This window comes from Nannospalax galili, unplaced genomic scaffold, assembly GCF_000622305.1.
Source record: "Nannospalax galili isolate Female #2095 unplaced genomic scaffold, S.galili_v1.0 scaffold1650, whole genome shotgun sequence".
NCBI classification, from domain to species: domain Eukaryota; kingdom Metazoa; phylum Chordata; class Mammalia; order Rodentia; family Spalacidae; genus Nannospalax; species Nannospalax galili.
This window is the reverse complement of record NW_008328118.1, coordinates 403,567-411,176: the sequence shown is the minus strand read 5'-3', so window position 1 is coordinate 411,176 and position 7,610 is coordinate 403,567.

Genomic DNA, 7,610 nt, shown 5'->3' with positions numbered 1-7,610 from the left:
TTATTTTGATATATCACAGTGAAAGATTTATCGTCCTCTTTTTTTTTTTTTTTTTTTTTAAAAAAAAAAAAAAAAAAAAAAAAAAAAAAAAACCTTTGCAAATGACAGTGAGCAGTCACCAGTGAGCCTTTCCTGAGAGCAAGTTATGAGGGAAGGAAACAGGACACCCAAGGGGACTATAAGAGCAAATGAGGAAAACTTAGGTTGGCAGTAATTTAACCTGTAATCACCCCTAAGAGCCATTAACCCTATTTTACACAGAGACACACACAAGTCAAGAACCCACTCTTTAATTCAACCATTCCTTGATTCAAACACATTTTGGAAGCTCCCACTGGGCCAGCAACGCCCTGAGGTGCAAACAGAAGGTACTCCCTACATTTCAGGAGCAATCCGTGGAGCCAATGGGAGTATCAGGATATTTCAAGTCCCCCACCCACCCTCCTTGGTCCTTCACTTTGGCCATCAGCAATGACCTTCTTTTTTTAATATTTTATTATTTTTATTATTTTATGTGTATGAGTATATTGCTGGCATGTGTATAAGTGCACTCGTGTTGTGCAATGCCCACAGCAGTCAGAAGAGGGCATTGGATTCCCTGGAACAGGAGTTATGGAGAGTTGTTAGCCGCCATGTGGGGGCTGGGAATCAAATCTAGGTCCTCTGTAAGCATAATCAGTGCTCGTAACCGCTGGGCCATGTCTCCAGCCCCCAAGGGTGGCCTTCTATACAAACTGGCTAGACAGAAACTTCACAGACCAGAAGAAAAAAGGAAATTAATTTCAGAATGGATATTTTAGAGAGAGATTCTTGTTTTGAAAAAGAAATTTGGAATTCTAAAATCTTGGTTTTCATCAACAACTGACTTTGGGAAGTTGCAGAGCATAAAATGAGTGTCAGAAACAGTAGAAAAGCAGGGCAGAAGGCACAAGAGCGAGTTTGACTTCTGAGAAAGTAGGACTGTCCCACCAACTGCTCAGAGCAGTGCTTGGTGATCTAATCATGCAGGCACAATGGTTCAGAGGGCAGGGGGACAGGCCCTGGTTTGCAGCCCTTAGGATGTTGGTCATATGCCATTTGTTCACAAAGCTAGTGATGTAGATACTTCTCTCCACTCCACACACAGAAGACATTGTGATTTGGGCCTCTACGAATGATGCTTTTTTTTTTGTTTTGGTACTTTTGTGTTTGTTTTTCCAGAATACTCTAACATAACCAATTTCAGATTCAATGAGATAAGATTTGTGATAGACCATTTTTTCAGCTCAGCAACATTTTTAAAACACATATTGTAAGCCAGGTGTGGTAGCACATGCCTTTAATTCTAGCACTGGGGAGGTAGAGGCAGGCAGATCTCTGTGAGTTCAAGACCAACTTGATCTACATAGCAAGTTCCAGGCCAGCTGGGGCTACAGGAATACCCTGTCTCAAAAACACCAAAATTATATAGAGAGATACATATGTGTGTGTGTGTGTGTGTGTGTGTGTGTGTGTGTGTGTGTCGTGATTGAAAAAGGAACCACACAAGGTTGGTGAGATGGCTCAACAGTTAAGAGCACTTGCTGCTCTTGCAGAGGACTTAGGTTTGGGTCCCAGTATCCACATGGCAGCTCACAACTGTCTGTAACTCCAGTTCCAGGGGATCTGACACTCTCTTCTGGCCTCTTTGGGTATCAGACATTCACATGGTGCATATACATACATGCAGGCTAAAACTCATATGCATAAAATAAAAATAATTTTTTTTTAGAGAAACAAAAATTTGAGGACTGGGAAGATGGCTCAGTAGATAAAATGCCTACTGTGCAAGCAGGAGGACCTGAGTTTGGATCCCCCAGCACCCTCATAAAAGCTCGGCCCAGCAGCACATATCTGCAACCCCAGTGATGGTAGGACTGAGACAGGTGTATCCCCAGAGCTCACCGGCCAGCCAGGCTAGCCAGGTGGTAAGTTCCAGGTATAGTGAGAGACCTGTCTCAAAAAGAAGACGGAGAGCAATTGAAAAAGACACCTGACGTCCATCTCTGGCCTCCATACGCTTGTGCATGCATGTGCACACACAGACATGCAGCATATACTATATTTTTACATTACAGCTCAGCAGTGTTAAGTACACTCACCTTGTATTAGACAGGTTTCCAGAACTTTCCATCCTATAGAAATGAAGAGGAGAGTGTAGAGTACAGTATACAGAAGACAGTAAGCAGTCTCTAGCCACTCTGCAGCTCTCGGCAGCCACCCTCCTGCTGTCCATCTCCACAATGTGACTACTTGAGTTCCTGATATAAGTGGACCATACAGATTTGGGACTTTTGTTTGATTTTGCTTGGTTTTTGCTGTTTTGTTTCATTGGGAAGGGGGATATGGTGTATGTGTGTTGTATGCACACATGTGTGCAGGGGTCTCCTGTGCATACACAGAGGCTAGAGGAGGTCCCCAGGATCCTCCGTCATACTTTGCCTTATTCTCTTGAACTAGGGTCTCTTTCTGAACCTGGAACTTGTGAATTCTTTTGTTTCCTTTTGTTTTGCTTTGTTTCAACTATTCTAGAAGCCAGCAATCCTGAATTCACCCCACTCCACCCCCTATCCCAGTACTAGGGATATAGGCATGCGTGTAAACCCAGCTTGTTACACAGGTGCTAGAATCCAAACTCTTGTCCTCCTGATTGTGCAGCAAGTGCTCTTACTTGCTGTCCCATCTCTCCAGCACTGTTTTTTGATTGGTTTGTTGGTTGGTTGCTTTTGAGAACAGGGTCTCACTATGTAGCCCAGGCTGGCCTCAAACTTCCAACCTTCCTGCCTTAGCCTCCCAAGTGCCACCATGCCTGCAGAACTGTAATTGGTTTATTTCATTTAGCCCTGCTGCTCTGCAGTAACTGAAATGGGAATGAAGAAAGCCACCAGAGTGGATTAGTGGCCAATGAGACCACTGAATTTCTTTAAATAAATGCGTTTTAAAGCATTTTGTAATTTTGTGCACTGGGCCTTGACCCTGGGGGGGGCACCCTGCCAGGCCTGCCTCAGCTGCAGAGAGAGAGCTGCCTTGCCCAGCAACACACATCTGGTGCAAATCAGTGCAGACAGTAAGTACTTGTCCCAGAACTTCCCAGAATGGGTCAAGGCATTATCAGCAGCTCCTTTCTCCGCTCAGTCTTCCTCCCACTTTTCTTCATAGAGTAAACCCTAAGACATTCTGCAGCCCTAACTTTGTCTCCACAGATGCCCCTGGACAGCGCACCCTGAAGCAGGGGGCTATTATTGGATACTCACAAACACATGTACATGTACAAGACTCAGGTGAGGGATTCACCTCTCCCTCCAAGACCCAAGAGAACATCCTGTCTGGTCTGCAGCACTAACGCTCACTCACAGCTGCAACGAAACACATTCATCTCACTTGGGGCTCCCAGGAAGGGCATGATGAGCCAGTTGGAAATGAGATAGACAAGAAATCTGGACAGGGGTTTCTAGAAAACGTTCACTTGAAATAAAAAGTAGCACCCAAAACTGTGGTGCTGGACACAGGCTTATCTGTTTTGTGTCCAAACTCTGGCAGCCATCTTGGTGTGAGGAGAAGTTACTGAGCTCAATGAGAAAGACGAAATAGAAAAAAATAAAATGGAGACCCTCGGGATGTTTTTAAGGTATAAATTTTGCAGCAATCCTGAAAGTTTCACTAGTCATGCAATATGAAAATTTATCTACAGTGTTTATACTGTTCTGGCCTAGACTTTCTTAAAATTTCAGCTGAAAGCATCCTACCCTACATACAGGCAAATCAAGCACAGCTTAGTAAGAAAAGATCTTACTAATTTAATTGCATTGAAATCTTAAATATTATGTCAATTTTGGGTACGTGAAGTAATGAACTTTGTCACGAACAATACAAACACACCTTAAAAGAATTTGCCAAGCAGAAACAAATATTCATTCCTACTAATTATTGTCAATCGTTGAAATATGTCAAGTCTAAGTAAAAACCTCATAATTAAAGTTTCCTGGTGCAGTCCATCCACTATCACTGCCCAGCCTGTGTGTACAGGTGATGCCCTGGCAGTCCAGTGGGCTCCTAACTCTTTCAGATCTCTAGGGAGCCCTTCCTGGGTAAAAGCAGTGATCACTGAATGACTCCCTAACAGCTACATTGAAAGGGAGGTTGCTTGAAACGGGGAGTTGCTTGTCCCAGAGAGACTGTTACTGTTGTGTTTTCCAAAAATATAACTTAATGACAAGCCATTAAGTTTCTTGCAGACTAACAGAAAGAAATGCACATTTCTGCCCCCAAAGCCACGTGTGCAGGTCAAAGGGGCCGTTCCTCCTGAGCTGCGCCGTCCCGCAGCGTTCCAGCTCCCCAGCTGGGTGCCGGCGACCTGTCTTCTGTCTCCACCAACTTGTGGTTTCCAGGACGTAGGCTCAGAGGTTGCTTCCTCTGCCAATTCCCTTTGGCAGGAAAGGCATCTTCTGGCATCATCGTCGCTGTTTCCAGCCCTTCCCTCCTGCCAACCTCCTCATGTTTTATCGATTTTTATTTGAATTGGTGATCAAGGAATTAACCCCACAAAGTACATCTTCCAAGAGTCATTATGGTGTGGGTGCAATTGCAATATTTCACTCTCCAAATGAATCGAATTGGATTTTAATGATAGTAGACCCCATTAAGCAACACCTGATTGGGTTATTTCCTGGAATTTCGTCTTCATTGTTTGCTTCTTCCCTGTTATCCAAAAAACGCAGCAGGAGAGCGGTCAGAGCTGGAGCCAAGCTTTATTGGATTATCCTTGAAATCACGGTCGCATTTTCTTCTGTTTCTTTTTCACGCTGATTTTTTTGTTCCCGATGTTTGGGGGCTTTGTTTTGTTGTGTTTTGTTTGGGGGGGGGGGGTTGGTCTTTTGAGATAAGTTCTCACTGTACTGTGACTCAGGCTGGCCTGTAACGCTCAATCCTCTGCCTCTGCCCATGCCACCAGGCCTGTCTGTTTCAGTCATTCCGTCCACAGCATCCCTTCAACAGGGTGTCAACTTATATGGAAAAAGAGAAATCGGCTTTCGTAGGTTGCTTACGTAGGTGTAGGGGCTATCGCTCTTCACAAGAAACTCTGCTGTGGGGTTTATCATTTGCACATAATTTTCTGCACTTACTAGAATTTTTAAAATTTATTGGGGCTAGAGAGATGGCTCAGTGATTAAGAGCACTGATTGCTCTTGCAGAGGACCCGGGTTCGATTCCCAGCACCCACATGGCGGCTACAAACCCTCTGCGTCATTGCACGGCACAGGTGCACTCACATACATGCAGGCAATACACTCATACACATAAAATAAAAATGATAAAATATTTTTTAAAAATTTATATGTGTGTGTCTGTATGAGTGTATGTCACATGTGTGTAGGTGCCTGTGGAGGCCAGAGGAGACTGTAAGATTCTCCTACAGCTGGAGTAACAGGGTGCTGGGAACTGAGCTCAGGTCCTCTGGAAGAGTAGCAAGTACTCTTTACCACTGAGCCATTCATCCCCTAGAACTTATTTTTAATAACAGTAAGGTTTTTTTCTCCTTAAGACGGCAAAAACAATTTGATTTTATAGTTATTTACATACTCTGACTTAAATCTGTCTGAAGAGAATGAAGAATAAAACACTAGAGGCAGACTCGGTAGGGAAATTATGGGGAGATGGGGAGGGACAAAGCCTGGTTGGAGACTCACCAGAGGAGCAGCAAGAATTCCACACTGCCAGCATCTGCTGTGAAAGCTGCTGACATAGAGATAATATCCTTTTCACATGTGAGTACTTTATGTTTAAATAACAATGAACCCAGCTTAAAGCCTGAATGTATACGACCTTGGGTAGGGCCTCATTCCTCTGCCAGACATTTTCTGAGAATCTCAAATGAGACCTTCAATTTTGTTCATAATGAAGCTATCCTACCTTCTCACAGCCCTGTGATCTAGACTTTTCCTTGTCAATCATAATCTTGTCAGGTCCACCTCAGGAACCACCCTATGATCTCATTTAAATTCCTTAGCAACCTTTTGAAAATTGCTTCAAAAATCACAAATCGTATCCATCTACTATAAAGACAACGTATCTATTGGATGTAGGGTGATGCTCAGAGAACCCATACCCGTACTGTCTTCCCCAATGCCTCTCTTCTTAACCCTCATATTTAAATTCTATTAAAATCTCTTTTAATTAACTCAACTCTTCTTCCTATTGGCTTGTCCTGAAATTCCTTTCTACATTAAAACCAAGGATCCTGTTTTTACCTAAGACAAAGTCTCTGAAATGTTAGGAGAACTTCTCAGACTGCTGTGGGCAACATCACAGAGTTGTGTCTCTGTTCTTGCTGCCATTGGCCAAATGACATGACAACAGCGGGATCAGGCTGAAAATCCAGCTTCCCCTTGATACCACCAGACTGTTCAGGTCACAGTCCTTTCTGCAAAGAAGTTTAGGGTTTAACAAAGCCTTGAACTTGTGGACTAAGCTATGTTCATCTTGTCCCTGCCACAATTCCAGAGCTTGTGGTATCTACTATATAATAGGTGATCCATATTTATTGGATGAATCCCTGAGTAGTTTCCAGGCTATTGACAAAGAACATAACCAACTGTCCATTCCATCTTGATAATGAATGCCTATCCTAAGAGAGGAGAAAATGGTATTTTTTAGATCCTGCATAAGTGATCGTATGTATATAAGGAGAGTGGAGGGTGGTGAGAAAGACATAATAGAAAGAGGCACTTTGGCACCGGAGAGATAGTTCAGCCATTAAAGGCTAAGGCTAACCAAAATGACAAGAGTTCAGTTCCCAGAAAGAGGCACTTTGTCAAATGCTCTTAGTTTCTTGTTTTCCAAAATCATTATAAGCTAAAACTCAGTAGATTAGCACATTCTTGTTTGTTTGTTTTGAGATAAATTCTTACTCTGGTCTTAAGCTTTCAGAAATCCTCCTGCCTCAGCCTCCCAAGGTCTGGGATAACAGGTACATTCCACCACATGTAGCTCCATCTTAAGAAATAGTTCAAATCCCAGTACCCACATGGTAGCTAACAACCATTTGTAATTCCAGTTCCAGGGGATCTGATACCCTCTTCTGACATCTATGGGCATTGCATGATATGGGTGCACTTACACGCATGCAGCCAATACACACATACACATAAAATAAAATAATAAACTATTTTTTTTTTAAAAAAAGAAGAAAAGAAATAGTCACTGCTTCCTAGCTATGGATACAGTGTAAACAGCCACCACACGGGCTTGCCACCATGCCTTCTCCACCATGATGGACTGTCTCTTCTTAAATCATTAGCCAAAATAAACCTTATACTGGTTTTTTCAAGTATTTTGTGACAGCACCAAGAAAAGTAATTAATACAGGAAATTTGAGCTGCGGAGTGGGACCACTGTTGTGACACACCTGATCATGTGGTCTTTAGGTTTTTGGAACTGGTTTGTGGGAAAAATGTGAAGGAGTTTAGAACTGTGGGTTAGAGAAGCCCTAGAGTGCTGTAAGTAGAGCTTAGTGGTCCACTCTGTTAGGAGTCTGGAAAACCAGAATGCCAAAGACAAATGCAGAAAGAAGCCTGGCTCGTGAGGTTTCAGAG